We start from the raw sequence: 25854 nt of genomic DNA, 5'->3' as shown, positions 1-25854 counted from the left end.
TATTATTGTTTCTGTAGAAAGATCAAGCAATTATTTTACATTCTGTTTTTGCTACACCTTCCAACCTGGTGCCATTGGGGTAACATTATTACAAAAATGTTCTTATAGCATTTGCTCATAAACTCAGAGATTCTGCGAGAGCTATATGAACAAAAACGTCTCTGCATTTGTTTTATTACATATATTAGACATACCGGGATAGTATGGGCAACCTGTTAGACATTCGGCTCTAATGGCAAGTATATTGTAATGTGGGTTACATTCATTAATGTTCAACTCAATTATGTTCTCTTAAAATTGGCCAGTAAGATGCCATGTGCGCAACATTTCAGGGAAGGTCGAGCTCACCTTGAAAATTACTATTTTGACGCTTCAAAATCTGCAATATTTCTATGCCTTGAGTCTAGGGGGCTCCCAAAATACGTCACACACCTTCGTCGATCTAAAAGTGTAATACTATATTTAGATTAGAAATAGAGAAAGGGTTCAGTCAATCTAAATCTATCATGTTTCTGGCTACTCAACATGTTCTTTCAAAGGGAGATTTCCAATAGTGAAACCCCTTATTTAAATACATTTTCCACTGTCTTTTGTTCCATGCACAGTAGTTTTATGTCAACTCCTGTGGCCCGTGCCGCATTCTAGTATTCTATGCCAATAACATCACTGTTGCTGGATTCTATAGCGACATAAGTAAATTTACCTTTAAGTCAATCAGCTAATAGAATCCACACCAGATCTGCCCCTTCTTTCAACGTTTCAATTCTTCACGTAAACTTCTCCAATTATCTCACCTATTGTGATGTAAGCAGATCGTACTTTAGACTCATCGTGCATTCAAAAATGAAGAGTCTAACATCTATACAACATCTACTCCATAAGAAAAATATATAACGCTGATAATCACTCACCCAAAATAAGGTTTCTAGTAAGTAAATATTTTGACAATTCTCTTTTCAGACATCATTTCTTCACTGCACAAAGCACAATCTACAGAGGTAGAGAAAAATAAGCATGTCGCACTATTAAAATCATCTGACTTAATTCTGTCTAGTTAGCGCGTTCCTCGTTTGCTATGCACTTACCGACGCACTGGGAGCCTCATTTTACTTCAAATCCGCCCAGGTTCGATAAATCACGATAGCAGTCATCCAAAAAACTCCCGCGTACTATAAGGAGTCTCGTATCCAATCACGACCCGCTAAACTTCCCGGGCAAACTTAAACAAGACACACTTGTGTGCTCAAACTAGTTTCCACCAAGGTCCGACACCTATATTATATCCGGTCTACTCCCGGCCACTTCCGTTAAGCGCACACCCTACCTACTGTTCCAACTACAGCTTTTAACGTGGTCCGTCTATGGTAAGCATGAGCGGATTTTGCGGATTGGCAATCCGCGAATTTTGCGGATTTGCGGATTCGCAATCCGCAAAATCCGCGAATTCCCGCGAATTTGCGGATTTTTTTTTTTTTGTGTTCGCCCGTGTTTCTGCCAGTTCGCGAGGGTTTTTACAATTTCGCAATTTGCGAACTTACCTGTCGGGTCGCAAGTTTTGCGAACTTGTTGTTTCTATGTGTCCAGCCTGTTTGGGACACTCTTCTTCATCACTGCCACTCTCTGTCACCACTGCCACTCTCTGACTACTCATGCCACCCTCTGGCCCACCCATGCCACCCTCTGTTTCATCACCACACCCTCTGGTTGTCCAGTGTACATTATTTTCGGCAAAGCAAAGCACACCTTCCCTGCCTCAAGTGACCTGAATTAATTTGGGGCTGATTAATGTGTCACAGAATATTTTTTTAGCTGGCACCTGCTTCCTTAGTGCGCCCTGATTAGTGATCTTTTGCACTTGCTAAGTGCTTTCATTGTTGCAAAATTAGTTACAACACCTGCCCTGCCCCAACTGACAATAATGAATTAGGGGCTGATTAATGGATTTTAACTTCCAGCCTGGCTCCTGCTTGTCTCCCTTAGCTGTAATTCAGGACCTTTGTGGCATATGTGTAACTATTCTGAGGTTCAGAGCAGGGTCACATAATAGTTTCAACTGGCAACTGAACTCTGGAGGGGCCCCTCAGGAAGCACTACAGGAAATGGCTACTAATGATGTGCCTGAACTTTTGAACCTGGTAAGTAGTTACTTTCAGTTTTGCTAAGATCGTATTTCTGCAATTTTGCACTTATTCGCGGGGCGCAAACTCACGCGAACAGTGCGAGCAGTGCGAGCAAAATCCGCTGCTCGCGGATTTGCGGATTTTGCGGGAAATTCGCAAATTTCGCGGATTGCGGATTTCCCGAAAATCCGCAAAATCCGCGAGCGTAACGGATTTTCCGCCCATGCTTAGTCTATGGATAACATCCGGTGTATGCCTATTGGTTTCCGTTGTCAACAACATGCCGAGATCGCGTCAATGTTACGAACATAATTTTGTGAAACGCAACGTCATTCGCTGTTTTGATATGTATGTCCCTATCTGATTGGGCCCTGGTTTTGCTACTAATCATGTTTACCTTTCAGGATTCTGAAAGGTAAACAAAAACACAAAATTATAAAGCCACGTAATTTATGTGATGAATGCCATATATTATACTCAGCCGAATCGAATAGAAGGCGTTCAAATAAATCGATCATTTTAATGTTGATAATGCATCCGATCTTACATTAAAGATTCGGATTATTAGCGGGTCAAAAGAAATAGTACTACCTAAAAAATGAGTATGCTTTGTATATATAACCGGTTGCCTAATATTTATCCCAGTATGTGTACAGAGCTTAGTACATGTTGATAATGCATTTTAAAATTATTTCATCAATATTTACATTGAAACTCAAATCATTTGCATGATATATCAGATTATGCCAAAAAAGATGTAACTCAGAGTCGATGTTAAGACCATGTTTCATAGTTCTGCATTTAATTATCCATCGTGCTTCTGTCTGTCGGATTCGTAACTCCCAATCCTCACCTCTAACATGTGGAGATAGTTTCTGTATCCCATGAAATGTAAAGTTTTTATTCGAACCTTTTCCATGTGTACATATAGTGGGGATTTTGCATCACCATTAATGATCGCCCGCCTATGTTCTTGTATCCTAGTTTTGAGGGGCCTCTTAGTACTCCCTATGTATACTTTTGTACAACTACATAAAATGGCATAAATGACTCCTGTACTGTTACAATTTATAAATTCATTGATCCAGAATTGTCTATTGCTATTATATTTAAAAATGTTGGTTTTATTCATGCCATGTGCACATATTATACAAGAACCACAGACGTAAAAACCTTTAGGCTGTGGTGGAAACCAGTCCTGTGTCATTACAGTCATTGGACGAATATAATTAGCAGAAATCTTCTTTTTAATCCTTGGGCATTTTTTTTAAATTAATCATGGTTTGTCATCCAACTCAGTCGCCAAACCTGGCACACCTTTGAGTAAAGCCCAATTTCTGCTTAAGGCTTGTCTAATCTTGTCTTTTTGTATGCAATATGTCGTAACAAAAGATGGTCCCCGTTTAGTCACTTCTTTCCTTTTGGAAAGTAAAGTGGTTTCTCTGTTAATTTTTGACACCTTGTCTCTAACCCGTGTTAAATCTTTATTGGCATAACCTCTCCTGCCCAATCTTTCTGGCAGTTTATTAAATTCCCTAGTGTAGTCTTCCTCACGACTGCAATTCCTTCTAACCCGAACCAGAAAAACTTAGCACTCCCAGCTCATTTTTTGAGTATTTATTGGGATAATTTGGGGTTGGACGGTGCCCTAGTAGTTGGTAGAAGTGCAACCCAAAGAATATTAATTGATAAAAACCCTTAGAGTGCACCCAATTACACCCTACGTCGTCCACTAGTTTTGTTGAAGCATAATTTGTGATGCAGCAGCATTTTGTTTCAAGCGGTACCAAGTTTTCACTGTAGCATACACTCTCTCTATGTCTTCGTTTATTAGGCCGAATTCAAGACGAACCTGGGCCGGGGAGGCCAACCTTTGTATCTGAAATACTTTTTTGTAAATGGAAACTATTAATTGATTTAAAACCTCTCCGTCTTCGCCATGAAAGGCAGCGCTGGCGTATGTTATAGTTGGAAGGATTTTCGCCTTCATTACTGCAAGCAGTGGTTTATATGAAGGGCCCTTCAACTTTTTAACTAGTAGACTGAAGGCAAATATGAGGGCACTGGTTCTCTGAGTCAAATACCTTTTTGTTCCGTGTGGTTTCGTGAATTATCAATGTAGAATCCCAGGTACTTATATTTTTTTACCTCCTCTAGTTGGTTGCCGTTAAGCCAGATAGTCTGTTTACATCTCCGCTGACTCCCAATCACCATTGTTTTTGTCTTTGATGTATTTATCTTAAGTTTGTTTTCTGAAATCAATGCTGACATTTCATTCAAACTTCTTTGAAGACCGATCTTTGTTTGACTCATTAACACTACATCGTCGGCATATGAAAGATGAGTGAGTACAAGTTTATCAAGTTTCGGTGGATGAGAGTTGATGCTGTCCAGCCTTTGTGAAAGATCAGACATAAACAGATTGAAAAGGTGTGGGGCCAAGACACACCCTTGTTTGAGGCCTCTGGTCTGTCAGCTTCCTTGATAGTCTGGACCCATCACCATTCTTGATTCTTAACCAGGTGTTGGAATAAAATAGCAGTATGCCTTTTAATAGCCTTTCAGGAATATCCCATGCTTGCAGCTTTTTCCACAGGAGGTGACGATCAACACTATCAAAAGCTGCGTTTAGGTCTATAAAGCAGAGGTAAAGATGTAATTTCCTCTGCTTACACTTGTTTGCTATTAGTGATAGACCTCTAATGTTCGTTATCGACCCTATACCTTGCCTGAAGCCTGTCTGGTTGACCGGGATAAGATTGAGATTATCAGACCAATCCTTCAGCTCTTCTAACACAAGAGTGGCATAATATTTGGCTTCGACATCCAGGAGGGCTATCAACGGATGGATTAAATCTCTCTCCTCCTTTAAAAATGTGTGTCAGTATCGAACCTTGCCAATTCACTGGAATATTATTTAGGAGCTTTATTTCTTGGTATGGGTTAAAAAGGTGATTGCCCCAAAACAATGTGTCGTCTTTGAAGATTGCTTGAGGGATTCCATTAGGGCCGGGAGCACCGTCACTTCAACCTTTCTTAATTATTCGTATATCTCCTTCGCTTGACAAGGACGAATGACTTGTCGCTGTTATCGGGTTATTGATGCCGTTATTTGCCGGCGGCTTTCCTTTTTCCTCCGTTAGTTTTGTCCCAGCATCTTTTTGCTCTTTCTTGTGAGGAGTTATAACTCTTCTGAGCTGGTTGATTCGGTGACCCATTTGGATTTGTCTTTTCCCTCTGCCAGAGTCTGGATGTTTCCTTCAGGTGTTTCTTGGGTAATTGTTTCTATAAACCTCGTAGATAAAAATTAAGCCCACTCGTATTCTTGAATATTTGATGATAATACATTCGCTGATCTGTGTAATTTGTTTATGATTACCCAAAACTGATTTGAATTCGATTTCTTAGAGCTACAAATTAGTTCGGCCCAGAATTTATCACTTCTTTCTTTTTTTTTCCCAAAGCTCTTTTTTGTAACATTTCCTTAACTGCCGTACCCTATCCCTGGCAGCTAGGTCAGGTACTGTTCTTTTAAACCTCCTGATTGATTTTTTGAGTTTGCATTTCAAGGCTCGCAGCCCTGCCGTTGTTCTATCCGGATCGTTTTTTTGGCCGTAATTTTTTGTCTGCGTTTTTCCAGTCGGCATTAGTGTAGTTAGATCCGCCGTAAATTTTTCCCAAGCTTGAAGTTTGTTCTGGGCCTCTACTTTACTAGCCGTTATCTTCATTTTTACTTTGGATTGTGATATTTGAATTGTGGCATTTGTCCATTTTAGGCGTTTTAGGTCAACTGTATGTATGTTTCCTTCAACTGTTGTGTTTACCTGGTGTTTAGCGATTTTTAACCTGAAGTGTATGTGCTGATAGGAATGATCACTGCTAGTGTTGTACTCTATAGCGAAATGGGGGAAGAGTGGCATCAATGATACTGAAATTGCTGTGTAGTCCAGTCTTGATCCAATCTTTCCCCCGTGAAATGTATGTTTCGGTGGGAAATCATCTGAAGTTCTGCCATTTATTACTTTTAGGCCAAGAAACTCTAGAGCATTTACCAGGCCTTGGCCAACGTGGTCCACTTTGGGCCTCATTGGCTGGTATTGTTGTGGAACATTCCAGAATATGTTGTTGGATACTAGCAAATCGTCTTTATCCGGGGTGTGAATTAAGTTGGAATTAAAGTCCCCTGTAAGTATCAAATCCCATTGTGGGTAGGTGCTCCTTAAATTTGTGATGATTGCAATCAGCTGTGTGTTGTGGGCCGATTTTTTCCTTGGTAAGGGATGTGCATATGTATTTATCAGCAGGACGGTTTTTGTTCTACCCGCTGAACTGGTTATTAATTTGATCAATTGAATGTTAGGTCCTGCTGAGGCCATCTGTTCAGTGTCAATTTTCAACTCTGTAGATAAATAGACTGCCAGTCCCCCTTTGGGCCGACCGTAAATTTTGGTTTTGATAGCTGGAACTGTATAATGTATATAATTTATCAAAGGGATATTTTCTAGTGCCCAAGTCTCTTGCAATGCTATTATGTCAACATTTTCCCAGTTATTTGGTTGGGACCCATTTTCTAGCCATTTGTTTGCCCCGGCGATGTTCCATGAGAGTATTTGTATGTTTCTTGAGTCTTGAGCAGCTGGTGTCTTTTCCATCGGTCAATGGCATGAGCTTGAATTTAACACTCCTGGCAGCCAGCCCCAGTTGTCCATAACCCTATCCTTTCCAGTTGCCTGATCATTCTGTATGTCTCTTTTCAGTGCTATTGGAAGGTTACTGCCTATTGCTCCTTTAAGAACTATTTGGTTGTTCGGCGAGATTTCTTTTTGCCTTTGTCCATTGCTCTTGTTGGTGCTAAAATTACTGTTTAAAGGGCCAGGATAGCGAGGTATCTTTGGTCTTAACAGATGAATTCCAAAAGCTTCAAATTGCGCCTTGGAATTCAAAATGTGTTGGATGTCTACTTCAGTCAGCCAAGTTGTCAATGTTTGCTCCTTATTTTTTTGGGTTTCCTTTGCTATGAATTCTACTGCCAATAAGTTCGCTGAGGTCAGGTAATTGAAAGCTGGAATATTTGCTGTTAATTTAAGTATATTCCCCCTATTCAGTATATCTTGAGGCCCTTTTGAGTCGTATTCTGGAGTTAGCAATAGTTGCTGTTTCAATAGTGCGTTGCAATGACCTATCTGTGACATTGGGTCTTCTTCCTTGTTTTCGACTTTAATTTGCTTTTTATCATGTTTTATTTCAACTTTTATGTTTACGTGTTGGGTCTTGTCTCCCAACATGGTGTTTAGGACCTGTTTGTCATGTGACAAATGTCTTGTGTTGTAGTTAGTTACTAATTCCTGATCCGAATTCCCTCGGGTGTTATCACCTGTCTGTTTCGATTGGGGATTCATTTGATTTTTCTCCATTTAAATATTTGCACCATGACCAAATGCTTTTTGGATATCCGTTTTCTGTCCTTCTGACTTACTGTCTCCGAGCTTTTGGATCTCCGGATTTGAGTTTCTTGTATTTACTAATTCCTGATCCGAATTCCCTCGGGTGTTATCACCTGTCTGTTTCGATTGGGGATTCATTAGATTTTTCACCATTGAATTGGTTTCACCATGACCAAATACTTGTCCTTATGGGATATCCGTTTTCTGTACTTCTGACTTACTGTCTCCGAGCTTGTGGATCTCCGGATTTGTGTTTTCTTGTTTTTTGTGTTCCTGTTTTGGCTCTCGCCGTCCGTCCTCACAAGTTTCCATGTTATAATGTTCCGTTTTTTTTTGTTGTCCTTGGTTATTTGCAGCTTTAATCCCAATAGTTTTTTGGACAAGGGCATTGTGAGCTGTTATGTTGCTGGTCGTAGGTCCTAGTTGTTCGTGACTAATCAGGTCATCTTCGATGGAATCAGTACCTTGCCCACTTTTATTCTTTGAGTCTCTAGAATCCTTTGTCTTCGTTGTTTGTTTATTTCCGATTATATTCCCTGCTCGAGTAACTTTTTGTCTTCTGACCATATTTATTGTCTCCTTTTCTTTTCGTAGTCTTCTTTAAGTCCCCAGGACTTATACTTAATTCCAAACGTATCTTTCCACCTCTTCCTGTTTTCTGATTAACTTCAGCTTGTGTATCCTTATCTGCCATTTCAGAATTCTTGCGACTAGACACATTTTCGTCTGTAAAACTGGCCAAGTCTCTTGTTACATGGCTTGTCTTTGCTGGACAGAACATTGGGTAAACCTTGGTTGTTAGCTGCTTTGTAAGTAGAGACGTTTTATTCCTAGCTTTCCTGTCACGTTTTATTTTGTTTCCGTGACCGCTTTTGTTCTTTATTACTTTTTTTATCCCGTTTAATTACATCACTATTTCCAGTTGTCTGATTGTCTATTTCATCTTTGCAAGGTTCTGAACTCAATTGAACTTGGTTGTTTTTTACATTAGATTTTGTTGGTTCTTCTTTTTTGTCTCTCCCTCCCAGCGTTGATTTGTAGATTAGTATTATCTGTTCTAGAAGTGTTGGCAATAGACTTAATTTGTCAATTATTAGGCACATGCGCACTGGGCTGAATATTTTGCCTGTACTCTTGAAATCAAATTATTCATAATGTCCAGGTTGGTGTTAATTCCTGCAATTTATATTGCTATGATGTTCATGAGGTCTATTTGTATATCCATTTTATCAGTTTGCATGTAAAATGCCATTATTGTTGTCTGTAATGCTTTTATTAATGATTTAGAAATCTCCGAAAAGGCACTTTGGTCATTAGCTGTCGCTCCTTGTTGCTGCGTTTTTAATTCTTGGTTGAGTTTTTGATCTTGATTGAACTGGTAGCTAATATCATTAGTCTCCCTGGTGGACCGAGCAGCTATCTGTAACCTTGTTGTTCTTATCTTGTTATTTGCTGGCTTAGGGGTAGAGGACGTGAGGTCACCTTAGGGTGTTTTGAAGATTGTTGTTGAGGAATAGGATTTTTCCCTATAACTAAGTATTTTTTGATCGAAGTTTTGCGAACCTACTGGTTGGTTTATATGGTCTAATCTTTCTTCATTAGTGTTATGTGTGTTGTCCGTACTTTTTGTCCCATCATTTTGAAGACATTCGTTGCTCAGACATATATCCTCTTTGTATATTATGCTTAAGCTGGTTTCATTAATCAATTCTGCCTTGTCCGCCTGGTTTAAACCAGGCTTATCCATGTTCTTAGTTGATTTTTGAATGAACCATTGTTTGATTGTACAATTTATCTTTTGTATCGATTTGTTTTGTATCTTATTTTTTCCATTCCACGGCGTAGAGGCTGTCTGGGGGGCTAGAGGAGTCATGAGGCCTGGAATCTCTGCTGATGTAGAGTAAGTGGCTGCTCCAGGGTCTTTAAGTAGTAGAAGTCTGTCACTCGGGGCTGGCTTTCTTATAGTGCCTTCCTCTATATTTCTGAACATTGTTATTAGAGGCGATATTAGTGGGCTTTTTTGCTTAGAGTCACAACCTTCTGATTTAGTCCCTTGTTTTTTTCCTTTTTACTTTGCTTTTCGCTCTTGGCCTTCTGGGTTGGAGTCTGTCTAAATCTTCCCGATCTCATTTCCCTGGTTTCGCAGCAAGTGCCTGAAGCAGGCTGCTGGCCCTGTTATCACAAAGCGTATTATCACAAGCACCCCCTCCTTTGCCCCCCCTTTGCCCCCCCCCCTTTATATGCAACCAAGTGCTGGGGCCTGATTCCTAGCTGCCCTTTAAGCGCCTGCGGCCACCTGTCCTCGTTGCCCCACTGCCCACAAGCGGCAGGCGGGTTGCTTTAGTCGTTATAGAGCAGTTCTGGGGAACTGGGTAACTGTAGGCTACAGGTTGTGGGCACTATGGCTTTCTGGCGTGCTTGTTGATTTGCTGATCTTTCTTTTACTATGCAGTAGCTGAAGGAGGGTTAAAATTGGAGACTAGACTGCAGCAGATATTGCTTAAGTCAATCCGTCATGCAGCTTATAGATCATATACTCTCCCCTCTAAACCTCTTTCACTCTTTCTGGAGGCAAGGCAGGTTGAGACTGTTAGCTGTTAGAGGCTGATAAAGGTGTATAGAGAGAGCGGCTACTGAAGGTGTTACAATGCAAATGCGAAGAGAGGGAAAGGAAGGCTCACCGTGTTTTGAACCGTGTTTTTCTTCCTCTTACTGCTGGATTTGTTAGGGGAGCCTCTGCAAACACAAGAGCACTGCAGAATGCTGCCACGGACTACAGCAGCGGCTAATGCTGGCTCCGATGCAGGAATCAAGTCACGGGTGAATGGGTGAACGGGCATCCCTTCGACTCTCTGCTGCGCCGTTCCAAGCCCAACCCGCCCCGCACCGCTCCACAACTGATGCCGCTCTCGCTGTGCTCCGCACTCCGGTCTCCGGGCAAGCCTCTGTGCCCTGGGCCATGCACATTGCCACCCCGGCAGAGCTCTCGCCACCGGCACCGGCACCGGCATCAGGTGACAGGCTCTGGGCTCTGGTCTCTGGGATCCGGGCTCTCGGCTCGAAGGTCCAAATGCTGTTCGCCGCACCGCTCGCACCACTCTCCGCGATCCACAATCTCCACACTCTCCACAATCTCGCTTGTGATGCAGTAGCGGACTTCTTTCTCTCTTAAGGTATTAATACTTTTAGAGGGTTCACTAATCTGACTGGAAATACTGAGGGCTTATTTACAACCCCCTTGCGCCGTCGGTGCGTCACTTTTAATATGGAAAAAAGTGACGTGCTAGTGGCGCAAGAGTCTTGTAAATAAGCCCCATAGTGCTTAGTAGGCGAGGAGCTACTTGAGGTTATCATCTCTCCCATCACAGCACAAAGGCCAGCATTGCTTACCACCTTTTCTCTTTTTACAGAGGATAAGGACACTAAGTTCATTGAAGATGTAAGTCGGGTGCTTCATTAGACTCTTGCCCTCCGCAGGCTCTTCATCCGGTAGCTAATATCATATGAGTATGAGTTACCATATGAGTGCATCATACAATACTCCTAAATAAAATATTTCCATCTCTCAGAACATTTGCAATCTGCAGTGGTTTCCCATTAGGGAGCAGGTCAAATTCAAAGCCCTGTGCTGGGCCCATAAGGCCCTTCACAAGGTTGGCCCTCTCTCCTTCCAAGCGACCTTCAAGTGGTATAGGCCCATGCGTTGTCTATGATCCTCGACTTCCAATAAGGTAGTGGTTCCTAGGATCAAGAGGGCTCACTGGGAAGAGAGAAGTTTCTTTCATACTACCTGAAAATTGTGGAATGCATTGCCAGACCATTTTAGAGCACAGACCAATCTGTTTACTTTTAGAAAGCAAGTAAAGACCTGGGGCCTTGTTTATGAAGGCCTTGCGCCACCGGTGCGTCACTTTTTCCCATTTTAAAAGTGACGCACCGGCGGCGCAAGGCCTTCATAAATAAGGCCCCTGGCTTTTTCCACATGGTCACTTAGTAGGCCTTTTTTCTTTTTCTTTTCTATCAGATACCTTTCAGACTCAGCGCCAACACGCCTCTTCTGGTATATGCGTGCTTTACAAAATTTATTAACTTAACATGACATTAGTTCCATTAATCGACAAAAACTCAGAAAACAGGAACTCGCTAAATGGAGGGACGGTGCAACACTCAAAAAGTATTTGGAAAACAAACGGTTATTCCAGGGGCCTACGAATTCTTATCTTCCCCAATTATGAAGAATTGGAACTCAATCTCCTGGGGGAATGGGAGAAGGGGCTGCATATGGCCTCTTTTAAAATGATTTACATCCTGATTCGGAACTCAGAGAGAAGAGGGAAAAAGATTAGGGATGAGATTTTGACCCTAGAAAAAGAAATAAATGATGTAAATGTACCTGAAATAATTCAGAAAAATTATGATATCTTGAAAAAGGAATCGGCCTCTTAGCAATTATATCTGAAGGGTAAGAAGCAACAAAAAATAGAGAGAGATTGAAGCAATTATGAGAGAGGGTGCATATTTACGTTCGCACGCAAACATGACGACGTAGTTACCAAAGGTACACCAGCTCCTGCAACCGAGGTCAGGGCCCCCAGCATCTCGTCGAGCAGCACGTCTGTCTCGTCTGTCTCATCAATAGAGAGTGACCCCGGTGAGGGAACTAGTATGACCACCCCAATCTCAATCCAGCCTCTGATTCTTTACGAGAAGTACAGAGATATCGCCTGGTAAACAAGAAAGCGCCAGGTGAAGAATTAGACGGGTGGCAAGAAATACCAGGTCAGTCACAAAGGCAAAAATGGGAAACAACAAACAATAATAAGTAATGAGATTGTGAACCACGATGTGGACGGTGCAGAAAACAATGATGGAGATAACAATGTGAATGTGATTAACTTGTCATCTAGGGAGTTTAATGAACAGGAGACTGCCATCTTGTGTAAAGGTCTGAATTTTTGCTTAACAGGCAAACAAGCATTGGACAATGTACATGTGGATTTGTTTAATTTTACACGTAACTTAAAATTTAAAAGGTACTTTGCAGAATAACCTAATGTCCTTTTTCCTGTTCTGATCACAATGGGTGTCTCCGATTTCACAATAGCTGATATTAATGTTTCCTATATGATTGCAACACTAGATGAACAGGGGGAAATAGGTGATCTGGTTGATCATGCACGAAGCCTTGAGGTTTGTGAGGATACATCCATAGACAGTGGCCTTAGGAATAGATGTAAGTTCATGCCGCCTAGTAGTGCGAATACTGTTATTGATGAATTTGCCTCAAGGGTGACACAAGATTTGTATAATTTAGAGGACACCCACCACATGAGTACCAGATGTACACATCCATATAACATCAGTAAGACAGAGAGGCATTTTCTTCACTCCATATGTGATGACCATCCTTGGTCATCCGTGAGGCTGACAAGGGTGGGAATATCATCATTATGAACTTCCAGGACTAAACAGATGAAATCCAAAGACAATTGAACCAAAGAGATTGTTATGCTAGATTACAGTCTAACCCCAATAAAACAATTGAGGAAAACATCAATGCGAGACTGGTCGAGTGGCGAGAGTCTGGCTTTATATATGATCTTGGGAATAAGTATCTGTTGGCTGATAATTCGTGTTTTCCGTGCATTTATGTGCTACCCAAGGTGCTTAAGGGAGGTGTGTTTCCCCCTCGCAGGCCCATAATATATGGGAATGGAGGTCCCACGGAACATCTTGAGGAGTATGTGGACTCCTTCCTCCAGCCACTCGTACAGAACTTACCATCCTATCCTAAAGATAGTAGAGAGCTCCTCTGTAAATTAGAGGATGTTGTGTGGGAGGAGGGGACTTTCTCGTTTGTAACAATGGACGTAGAAAGTCTGTATACCTGCATAGAGCTTGAGAAAGGGCTTAAGGCCCTGAAACATTTTCTCTACAATTGTAACACCTGTCATTTAGAGCACACACAGATGTTGCTATCCATGTCTGAATTGATATTGATGCAAAAGCATAGGCCTTTACCCCTGGGCAGTCTGTTTCAGAGCACCCCCTACTGGAATATTGGGTCACCAATTAAGACTATGCACGGGCTCCAGCCAAATCAGTGCAGGACGGGACAGGGATAATTTCACCGGAGCCCTCCCCTGGCATAGAGGGATTGCCGACTCTGTCATGCTCATGTACAGCAGCTGTTTCTTTACACCTCACAGAGAGATTCCACTCAACAGGGATCCCCACTGGACCTCACTCCCTCCAGTGCTCTCCTCTTCCTCACAGGGCACACTGGTCTTAGCAAGCGGGCAGGCCCTGGTCCTTCAGGCTCCAGGGCAAGTGGTCATAAATTTCCTGGGTGATATCCCATCACCCAGCAGAGAGACTAGCAGGCCTTGGCCCCCAATCCAGGTTACAGGCAGACGTCTTGCAGAGCTTCCCCTTCTCACACAGCCTGTCTGACTGCTTGTCAGATTCCAGTTTTGGGGGTCTCAAACTTCCCTACTTATAGTCCTTTTCCAGACTCTAAAGGTGATTTAGGATATGAGTTTTTATGTTGGGATCTGTTTCTTTTGAAGGGTCCATACCTCTGCTCTCTCCTCATGAAACACAGTAATAGTGACTTCAAAGCGGATAGTCCTACAACACAGGATATGGGAGTGACTAAAGGATGTCAGCCATAGTGATATGAGCATCAGAAGGTTATCCCAGGGACCCCTGTCCTACTCTTTATGATTCTCTTATCAGCCTGATCTCCTTCCTGAAATATTCCAAAGCCCCTTTCTTGTGACATCTCTCTGAATTAAAGAGCACTATTTGAAGTGTACAGGGGACTCCCAGCTCTCTGGTCTCCAGTATGTGTCCCACCTAGCTATTCATAAATCTGTCTGGGTCGATCTCTCTACCTCCTCTCCAATTTTTAACATGCAGGTCTGGGTCTCCCAAAATGGCACCCATGGCACTCCATATATTGTACTGTTCACAGGAGCACATGCATCCTGTGCATGTATATAACCTACACACACTGCACATCACTCTATCCTCCATGCACTGTACCTCTTCTAGGCATACATACATCTAGCACATATTCACCCTGCATGCACTGTACCTCATTGTATCCTTCATGTACTGCACCACTCAAAGGCACACATACAGCCAGCCCATGCATTCACCATGCATGCACGACACAGCACTACATTCTTCATGTATTGTACCACTCATAGGCACACATACATCTAGCACATGCATTAACCATGCATGCACTACCCACTATTGCATTATCCTTCCATTGTACCCTTCCCTGGCACACATACCCACAGCACAGATACACCACTTCTGCACTGTGCAGTGCTTCACAACAAACCAATGTAATCCAAAGGTAGGTTAAACACACAGCAGTGGAACTTTTAAAAATGAGTGAGGCTGTAGGCCATTGACACTGGTTATAAAAGGAGCTGTTCATTCCTACATATCACTACACAGTAGGCTGCCACCTCCGCACTTGTGCTGCTTAACTCCTGATGAATGGTGACAAAATCTGTACTTTTAAAAACAAAATACTTTTTATTAACAAAAATCAGCATTTCAATCACATTACAGAGGAAGTAGAAATCCCAGCAACACTACTACATTAGGCCACAGAAAACATTACAGAATACAGCCTGGAAAGTCTAGGGCGAAGGGGGGTCTTCATTACTTGCGGCAAGAGGAGGTTGACATATATCCCCCCGATAGGTATTCCACAGACCCCACACTCGAGTCCACTTCTTAGGAAACCCTCAGGCCACATACACTGTTTTCTCCCAAAACATTGACCAGTCCAAATCTTTCTCTCAATCTCGCACTGTAGGTGGGAGTTGCTCTCCCCATCGCTGGACAATATTTCTCTTGGCAGTCATAAGCCCCAAAGTAACACATTGTGTTGTGTAATCATTTAGGTCAGTCGGCTCCCACATATTTAATAAGCATCTACGGGATTCCAGGTGAAGACGTGTGGACAAGACTGCATTCATGGTATCGTGTATGGAGCGCTAATAGTGTTGTACATACACGCATTCCCAAATTATATGCATAAAGGTGCCAACCTGGCCACAGCCCGTCTGCACTCACCCTCGTCTGATCTTCCCATTCGTACCAGTTGAGGTCCTGTCACATAACCCATATGGAGGATTTTTAGCTGGACCAATCGGAGGCCAACAGGTATGGCCATGACTCTGGGCGAGGAAACGGCGTCCTGCCATTCCTCGTCGTCCATCTCAATACCATCTTGAGACCATTTCTCTAGGAGTGTATGAAGAGGATCTGGCATATTATTAATAATTTTTTTATATATCAGCGAGATAGTCCTGTGTGGGATATGGCCATCCAGGACTCTATCTTTGAGCTGTAAGAATTTGGGAGGGGTGATGCCACGCTGCCAGTGAGAGTATAGGGCATGCTTAACCTATGTGTGCCGAAAAAGTTCTGAGTCAGCCAATTCAAATTGTTTGTTGCAGTGCTGAGAATGATTTAACGTCTGTCTTATCCCACAGGTCACCCACCCATGAAAGGCCTACTAGATCCCATTTGTCAAACCCTTACTTTTCCACAAACTACCCAGCTGTTCTGAGTCCCATAACAGTGTTGCAAATCTAAGTCCGTGTCCCCATCTCAGGCATTGTGCCAGACATGTACTGAGTGCTTGGTGGGGCCTGTTAGTGGAAAGCATTGCAGTTTGGAATAAAGGGCTCTATTTCAATTCCCACCAGAGAGCAGCCACCTATCCATGTTATAGCCTGGATCTAAGTACTGTGATTAATGGAGGCCAAGTGAGCTGCCCAATAATACTTTTTAATGTCGGGGAGGCTAATACCAATTCAGGGAGAGTTTGCCAAGAGCGATACGTGGCTTTCGATCCAATAACAAATCCTACTGGAGGCCCTCTACCTCCCTGAAGTAGGAGGCCGGGACGGGTTCTAAGGAATTCTGCAGGACATATAAAAACCAAGGCAGGGACATCATTTTAAGAAGGCCCGCCTTTCCCAAAAGGGGAAAAGGGAAGTGATTTGCAGTTATTTATGTCTCTTCGCAGCTTAAGTAAAGGGGGTGTAAATTCTGGGCATAGCTGCGTGAAGGATCCAGGGAATGGAAGATTCCCAGATACTTGAAGCTGTCAGTGCGTATCTGTATTGGGCACCCCTGCAGTGGGACCGGCTGCTCTCCCACCACCACAAACAGTAGGGACTTACTCCAGTTAATTGAGTATCCGGAAAATCTTCTGAAGACTGAGGATATCTAGAACCACAATCAAGGACCGCCTCGGGTATGTCAGGTAAAGCAGAATATCATTTGCGTACAGAGAGATTCGCTCTTTCCATTCCGGAGACCAGTGCATGCCTCGAATCATAGGATCTCTAAGTATCCAGGCCGCCAGTGGTTCTTGTGCCAGAGCAAACAGGAGGGGGGGCAATGGACATCCTTGCCTGGTCCCTCGACTCAACTCAAAGGTTGCAGACTTTTTGTTGTTGACAACCACCTGGGCAAGAGGTTGAGCATATAAACGTTGCACCCAATGAATATACTTCGGGCCAAATCCCATCTTCTCCAACACCGCCCAAAGATACGGCCATTCAATGGTGTTGAATGCCATGGTGGCATCGAGAGATACTATAATGGCTGGCTCCAGGATGGAGGCTACCCTGCCCAGAACACCATGTACCCTACGCAAGTTAAGTGCAGTGTTTCGATGCGGAATAAAACCCAATTGCTCTGGATGGACCAGCGCCTCGATCACTGTGATCAGCCGGTTAGACAACAGTTTAGCCAGGATCTTGGGTTCTGCATTTAAAAGGGATATCGACCGGTACGACCCACATGCAGTCTTGGGCTTCCCTTCCTTGTGTATAGTGATTATGGTTTCCGTCCTCTGGTCTATCGGTAGGCACCCTTTGTTTCTGGCATCCTCATACATGGTCTTAAGATAAGGGACCAGCCTGTGTAGTTTGAGTTTGTAGAGTTCGATCGATAATCCATTTGGGCCGGTGGCTTAACCTGATTTGAGGGATCTGATTGCTGTGGTTATTTCCTCATTGGATATGGCACTATCTAGAAAGTCGCGGTCAGTAACCAACAGCTTGGGCAACGTTATATCGACTAACATCTGGCGGGATTCCTCCACGGAATAAGGAGTTATTGAGGAGGAAACAGCACCAAAGTGGGCTGCAAACCCGTACACAATGGCTTGGGGATCAGTGAGGGCCTCACCCCCCTGTCCATGTAGGTCAGGCACTAGCCGGCTGGCCCACTCTTTCTTGTCTAACCGCGCTAGCAGTTTCCCGGCTTTGTCTCCGATCTCATACAACCTTCCCTGCACAGCTCTCCCCAGGGCTTTAGCCTGATCAGTGGCCAACACTCTAAATTCCCGCTGTTTTAGAGTGAGTTGGTGAAGTTTATCAAGTGTGTCATCTGCAATCAGGTCAACCTCCAATTGCCTAATCTCCGTCTCAATGGTTTCAATTTCTCTCTGACGCCCTTTCTTTTTTCCCGAGATTAAAGAGAGGGCCTGACCCCAAATCACAGATTTTAAGGCCTCCCACAGGGTCTGTGGGGATTCCACCGAGCCCTCATTGTCAATAAAATAGTTATCTATGGCCCTAGGAGTTCCTTGCGGATTTTTGGATCCCAGAAATACCACAGGTTGATGGGGACCGCTCGTCCCACCTGTCTATAACTGGGAACCATGTGGAGCCAAATTGGCGAGTGGTCAGAAATGCCTCTTGCAAGATGTTTAATTTCCTGAATGTGGGCAATTTGGGATGCAGGGATGAGAAAATAATCAATATGCAATAGGCTCCCTTGGGCCCCGGAATGTAAGGTGTGTTGCACTGTGTTTGGGTGTTAGGACACTCAACCATCCACCAACCCCATAGTCTCAAGGAAGTCAGGGAGCCAACAGGTAGAGGAGCTAACTGCACGTGGTGGATGTCTATCTAGTGTCCCTTCCCAATATTAACAGACCCTCCAGAATAGCTAACAGGGTCGCCCCTAGGTCCCTAAAGGTTGTGGCTTGTAGGTCAGGGGCACATACACCAATAGAAGTGTGATGGATTGACCTTTCCAAGTGCCTGTAATCCCAATGTATCGCCTTTGATCGTCTGTCCAGGTCTGCTGTACTGCCAGGGGGAATGATTTCTATATTATAATACCCACCCCTTGTGAGCTAGAAGTAAATATTGCATGTGCCAACAGTCTATAACCCCCTCGGTGTAGGGCCTTGCATGCATTACCAATAAGATGCGATTCCTGAAGCAAGACTACATCAGGGGCGTGGCGCTTGACCTATCGGAAGACAACACCACACGTTATCTTATTCTCCAGCCTGTTGACATTCCAGCTTAACAATTTAATCCCGCCGCCATCTCCTGCAGCCATGACCAGACGAAAATTCTCTTCATCCCCTTTACGGAGAGTGCAGTGTGTGTGCCTACTTCCCTTTCTAAAATTACAATAGTTGTTGCTGAAATAAAGAACACAATAAGAACATAACAAAACACCCCCACCCAGCTGCCCTGCACTCCGGGCCTAAAACTGCCCATTGAAAACTTGAAGAGTGCCTGTCACCCTCGTAAGCAATTCAAAAGTGAATAAAAAGGGGGGAAATAAAACTGATCCGTGTCCCTACCCCTGACCATGTCACATGTAGGTCCACATGAAAGCAAATCTCTCCATACCATCTAAGTCTACAGGCCTCAACAATCAAACAACAAGAAAGCACCCTCCCCAACCCCCCCCACTCCAGGTCCCAGTTACTCAGTTCAAATGCCGCCTTCAGTCGGGTCTCTATCTCAAGCAGGTCGACTGTCCGAGCTCTCTCTGCCACTAAGGTCGTTCGAGCTCCTCATTCTGCGATGTTCAATCCACTCCGCCACTGCCTCAGGTTGTTCGAAAAACCCACCTTTGCCCTCCGCCTCGACCCGGAGGCGCGCTGGGAACAGCATTGTGGGGCCGATTCACAGAATTAACTTAAGACAAAATCCTAAACTTACTACTTTTGGTATTCACAGAAGTTAGGATTTTGTCTTAAGTTTGTCTTAAGACAAACTTAAGACAGACTTAAGACAAACTTAAGACTAAATCCTCTAATATCAAGTGTGGCATTTTCTTATATCTTGCAGGGAATTTTTTGTGGGCTATTATTGGAGCAGAAAAAGCAAAGAGCAATGCGTCCTTGCAGAGTATTTACAATTGATGTTATTTCTACATTTTTTTACTGCCTGTCTTCTGGGCACTTTTTTCCTGTGACACAGATATAATGATTTACTTTGCCCCCAGTGTTTTGCCTGGGAGCAAAATTATCTCGCATCCACTTGCATTAGATGCTGCAAGCAAGACGTGGAGATCACGAGTACTGTGGCAGTATTTGAGGATTGAATCAGTTCCTATTTACACCAGTCTCCCAAACAAAGTATTTCTAACTCATATACAAAAAGATGTGTTGTAAAATGCTGCTTTAGACCTCAAGTTTTCCGAATTTATTGAGAGAATAGACCCTTTTAATCTGTGCAACACCTACCTGTAGAGACGCTGCTTCTTTGCTGCACACCGCCGGACGAGTCAGTTGGGCAGTCCTGTTGTGCCGGTCTCGGTTGGGAACGGAGATCGCCAGTCGGGACCACATAAGCAGCATCCTCGGTGGCAGCAGCAGGAAAAGCCTCCCACACTACGCCACGCTCGCCACAGCACCAGAAGGTGCTTAAAATCAACGCAGGGCTCCCGCAGCGCGGGAGTCCCTTTAAATCTGTGCAACACCTACCTGTGGAGACTCTGCTTCTTTGCCGCCCACCGCCGGACGAGTCAGTTGGGCAGTCCTATTGTACCGGTCCCAGTTGGGAGCAGAGATCGCCAGCCGGGACCACATATCCCAGCATCCTCAGCGACAGGAAACGCTGCCCACGCTATGCCACACTCGCTACAGGGACAAGAGGCGCTTAAAATCAATGCAGGGCTCTCGCAGCGTGGTACACGCGCGGGCGTGCCTGGGCGCTGCCGGGTCGAAACCCGGGCCAAAGGCAGGCCCATCCGTGCTCATCAGGGTCCGATAGAGGCCGGGCTGGGCCACCTCCTTAACATCATCATCATCAGAACCCTGAATGACTGCCCCAATACTCGGCCAATTACTGGAAGAAAAGGTGAGGACAAGGCGAAGGTGACCAATAGCTGTCTCCTGTCTTACCAACAAACGTTTGGAGGAGGCCAAAGGGCCCGTTCGGACATTTAGGGTGAGGGAAAACACAGAGGGCATTGGGACTGAACTCATCAAGTTTTTTAAGGTACTAGGCCGTCATTTATTTTTTAGTCCGTCCAAATTCGTTAATTGGTAGAATGAGTAAGCGGAAGGCAAAGGCCTCCCTGGTGGGGGGAAGTGTAAAGGAGACCCTTGACACCTTCTTATCAAGGGCAGAGTCATTATTAGTCCACGAAATGCAGTTGGCTGAGAAGAGACTTTCATTGGACTTGATTGTGGAGCAAAAGCGGTCTTCAATGGGCAGTATAGCTACAATTATGTCACCCAATGTCGGTACTCCACCAGGTCAAGATAAACCAAAAAGTGTAAATGGCTTCATTTCCGCCGCTTTATTACCAAAGGCGGCAAGACTATCAACCCGAACAATCAAGTTATTATTTGATGATTTGAGCCATCAGAGATTAATGTGGAAGAGAGACAGGGGGTTCCGATTTAATCTCTATATCAACAAAGGGAGAGGGCTGGCAGAGAGAGACCCTGCACTTGCCATAGCTCCAACTAGCGGCGAAATTACCCCAAGGGAAGGCGGGAGGTGATTACTCGATCTAAAAGGGCTTTAATAGACAAAAGCGTTACAAATAGTGTTGTCATCCCATCGGCTGGTTCTACGGCCTCAGTAAAGCGAACCCGGGGGTGGGGCATCATATTGCTAACAGTAAATCAAAGCAGAAGGGTGCACCTTAAGCGCCCAGGTCTAAAGACACAGAAGGTTCCGCAGTTTGCCACCAGTGCTCTAAATGTGGAGAGGTGGAAAAGTCTCGGTGGCGGATATAGAGGTGTGGTCTAGGTTGGAAGCAATGTTAACCACCCACCTAGGGCCCATACATGAGAATATTACACTGATAAAAGGGAAATTGTCCCTGCTGACTGCACAGAATAACATCTTGACAAATGGGGTTACGGGGCACCCAGTTAACAACTTGGGGGCACTAAATGGTCCCACACCCCCAAGGGCTGTAATTTCCCTAGAGAAAAAAGTGGGTGGGATGCACAAATATGAACAGTTGGAGGGAACAAAGGAGGGTGCAGATAAAGAGCAAACGGCGGGGCCTACAGAGGGAAATGTCCCAAGACTAAGAGTTACTGTGGGAAGGGGGGAACTGCAGTCCAAAACCTGAGATCTAACTTAGGCCCCATAAATATAGAGGGTAGAGCACCCACACCACATGAAATTGTGCCCACCTTAAGTGACTTAGTTAGGTGTACTGCGGTATTGCCGGTTCTTGATCTACCGCCGGCATCATGCCCATACACAGTAGTCCTGACAGGGGTTCCGGCCCTTAGTGGAAATAGAGAAGAAACTCTGTGTTCGTTGATTAACAAGGCGGCCCACTGGCTGAATAGAAATGCAGGTTTTAACATCTCAAACCATAGGCATATATTAATGGCGAGAAGGGTGTCCTGGATTGGATGCAATAGGAAGAGCTTTCCTGGAGACACTGTGATCTTAAATCTAAGGTATCCAGAACTGGTACATGATCTCCTCCCCCAGCGAAAGGGGTTCTTCCAAGAGGAGGGCGGATCGAGTATTAGAATGCTCCCACTGGGGTTTGTTTTACAGGGATAACAGTGACGAGCAGAGGAGACATCTAGTAGGACCTGCTTGAGGGGGTCCCTTGGTCCCGCTAACTAACCGGTATGCCCCTCTCAATAACGTATCAGCCCTAGACGACATATATTGACTCGACAGGAGTACGTTAATTAGGGATGGCCATGGGTCGGAAAGCTTGTCTCTTAATGCAGGCACGGGAGGGACAGTCATGTTAAAGGCTAATGAGGTTATCATTCCCTCTTTATCTGGAGACTCTAGTTAGCTCGTCATTGAAGGGAACACCCAAGTACCTAATGTATCTCTCAGTCCTAATATTTGCCCGATATTATATAGGCCAGATGTCCCTAGAGAGGGTAACATGGATATAATTTCATGCAATATAGCTGGGCTCTCATCTAAAATACATAACAAGAAATGGCTAGCTTATATAAAGAAATTCCAGGTTATTTGCCTTACGAAACGTGGGAGATGGATAGTAGTGAATTTTCACTAGAAGGTTACAAAATTTACATTGTACCAGCACATAAGGCAGCTGCGGGAAGAGCAAGGGGAGGCCTGACTACATACGTGGATTTGAGGTTGCAGAGGAGGTGGGACGACTTGGGTTGGGACTCAGGTTTTATGCAGGGGATCAGATTTTGCAACAAGGGTTATAAGTTAACTTTTATTCATTTTTATAATGCTATCTTAGTGGGACAGACCACAATAAGACTGAATGAATTGGAGTGTAGGCTGGCAGGTATACAAGATCATGGGGCACGGATGTCCCAGTTGGTGTTACTCGGCGACTTTAACTGCCACGTGTACCCAAATGTGAAATTCAGAAGGGGGGATTGGTCTTCCTGCCCATTGAATAAGGGTCCGCACCTAGAGCACTTAAGGGAGGGAAATGAGTTAAACAAGGTGTTAGGTATTCATGCCCTCACACACACTATGGACCTGATTAAAGCAGTGGAGGACAGATTAGTCCACCCAACTTTTAAAGGTAGAGGCTGTGATTCTTTTATTGATTTAATTTTTGTTCCCAACACGTTAAAGCTTTGGATTTTAAGTTTTAAGATACACGTAAGCATTTTTAGTGATCATAACCCTTTGGTCATGTCGCTCAGGGACCCATATTTAATCAAGCACTCTGTTCGAAAGGGGGAGAGTGGTACCATAAGAGCCACTGACCAAGGAAGGAGGCTCACATGGTCCCAGGTTGATGGTGAAGCCTTTTATAGAGCCTTAAAGGCAGACAAAGAACAGCACGTTTGGAAGTGCTTAAACCTAACAGTGGACGGGGCAGAACTGGTCAAAGTATTTGAGGGTGTCACTCAGTATATCGATGGCCTACTCAGGAGTAGATCTAACAAAAATGAAAAGGAGGACCATAGGTGGTTTGACCATCAATGCTCCTTTGCCCTGAAGGAGCTGAATTCAGCACTAAAAGCTGTCCCAAAGGACAAGACAAGGGTGTCCAAATGTATGGTCCTCTACATACAGGCAGTAAAATGTCGTAAAACCTCCTTGCAACAGCAGGCGTGGGAGAATCTGAGGGAAGCGGTCAAGGCCAAGAACTCAACCGCTTTTTGGAAGGTTATAAATGACCCTTGCTTCCAAGACGCTAATAAAGCAAAGGTGGTACAAAAGGGGGGTGGTGATGGACGGAGCATCTGAATCAATCAAACACTCACACCCAGTCAATAGATTTGGGTTTAATCCATCACCGTTCTTTAGCCCACTCTGCCACCCCAGTTCAGACATGGCTATATGCAAATCAGTCTGACCCTGTGCCTCATGGGAACAGTCCAGCCCGAACGGTGATGGATTAAACCCAGATCTTTTGACTGGGTGTGAGTGTTTGATTGATTCAGACGCTCCGTCCATCACCACCCCCTTTTGTACCAATAAACCAAAGGTAGCAAATAATATCCTGCCAGAATCTTGGTTTGGGCATTTTAACGGCCTCTACAATCACGGCAAGTCGGATGAACCGCCAGAAGCTGAGGAGGGGGCGAGACTACTGCCCAGATAATATTTTCCTTGTGCAAGATAAAGGCAGGTATTGAGGTCTGACAAGGAATAAGGATCCAGGGCCGTACGGGGTTCGCCCTGACTTTTTTCTGAGTCAGAACTTTGGGCGCCATATTGACCAGGGTCATTAATGCAGCAGTGGAATCGGGTATGCCTGCATCCTGGTCCACAGCTACAATTGTCCCCATTTTTTTAAAAGGGAAATAATGACAGTCCATTGTGTTACCATCCTATTTCCCTTATTGATGTGACAGTGAAAGGTTTAGGCAGGGTTATCCTCAACCGGTTATTGGACTGGGCGGGGGAACACCATATAATCACTGACACGCAGTATGGGTTCAGGTCAGGATGATCAACTACCGACCAATGCCTAAATTTATATCTATTGGTAGCCAAGTACACCATTGCTAGTCAAGAAACTGTGTAGTTGGCTTTCATGGACCTGACCGCAGCATTTGATGGGGTGCACAGTAGGAAATTGTGGGAACTTATGGGGGCTCTTGGTGTGGATCCTGATCTGGTATATATTTTAAGAGCATTACACTGGAACACTTTTGCCCAAGTTAGATGTAATGAGGAGGGAAGTACTACCGATCCCTCTCCTTGCTCAAGGTGGGTAAGACAGGGCTGTATTTTGGCCGCTTTCTTATTGACGCTGTATATAAATAGCCTGGATCAGGTGCTAGGCGCTCTTGGGGTGGACTCGCCAAGGATAGGAACGAGAGGGATCCCCGTTCTGCTTTACGCGGACGACGCAGTGCTTCTCGTGCAGACCCTTTGTTGGCTACAATGCCTGATAGATGGTTTTGTCTGTTTCATGGAGAGTTTAGAATTGTCTGCCAACCTTTCAAAATCATATATTATGGAGGTGGGGAAAACCCCGAAAAGAAAATATAATTATATGATTGGCTCTCACTGCCTGGAAAAAGTGCAGACCTTCTCATATCTGGGGATATTATTTGACACCTGTCTTAGTTTTAAAGCTGTGATAGAAGAGAAATGTAGCACTTTAGCTAGCTGCCCCAGGGCAATTATGAATTTTGCGCGTAGGCTGGGTCGTTGGTCACCGGAACAAATTTTGAGACTGGTTAATTCGATGTGCTGTGCCAAAACTCTTTACGGTAGTGAGGTCTGGGGTTTTAGTGATTCACAACATCTCCAAATTGAAGAGAATAAATATTTGCCGCAGCTGTTGAAAGTCCCGCATCATTCATGAGGAATTGGGTGTTAGTCACATCAGAGACAGGTTGGAACTTAAACCCCTTACATGCTGGATCAAAATTTGGACAAACCCTGAGGCCGAATTAAGGAAGCAGATTATAATGGATTGTATTGCCCGTGACCGGGCTGGAACATTCCATGGCTAAAGTATGTGAGGGAAACCCTATCAGACATGGGCTGTGCAGATTATTTTAACCATCCCACAAAACTATTACCCCGGAATAAGGC

Source organism: Lissotriton vulgaris, chromosome 3_1 (genome assembly GCF_964263255.1).
Source record: "Lissotriton vulgaris chromosome 3_1, aLisVul1.2, whole genome shotgun sequence".
NCBI lineage: Eukaryota > Metazoa > Chordata > Amphibia > Caudata > Salamandridae > Lissotriton > Lissotriton vulgaris.
This window is presented reverse-complemented; position numbering follows the sequence as displayed.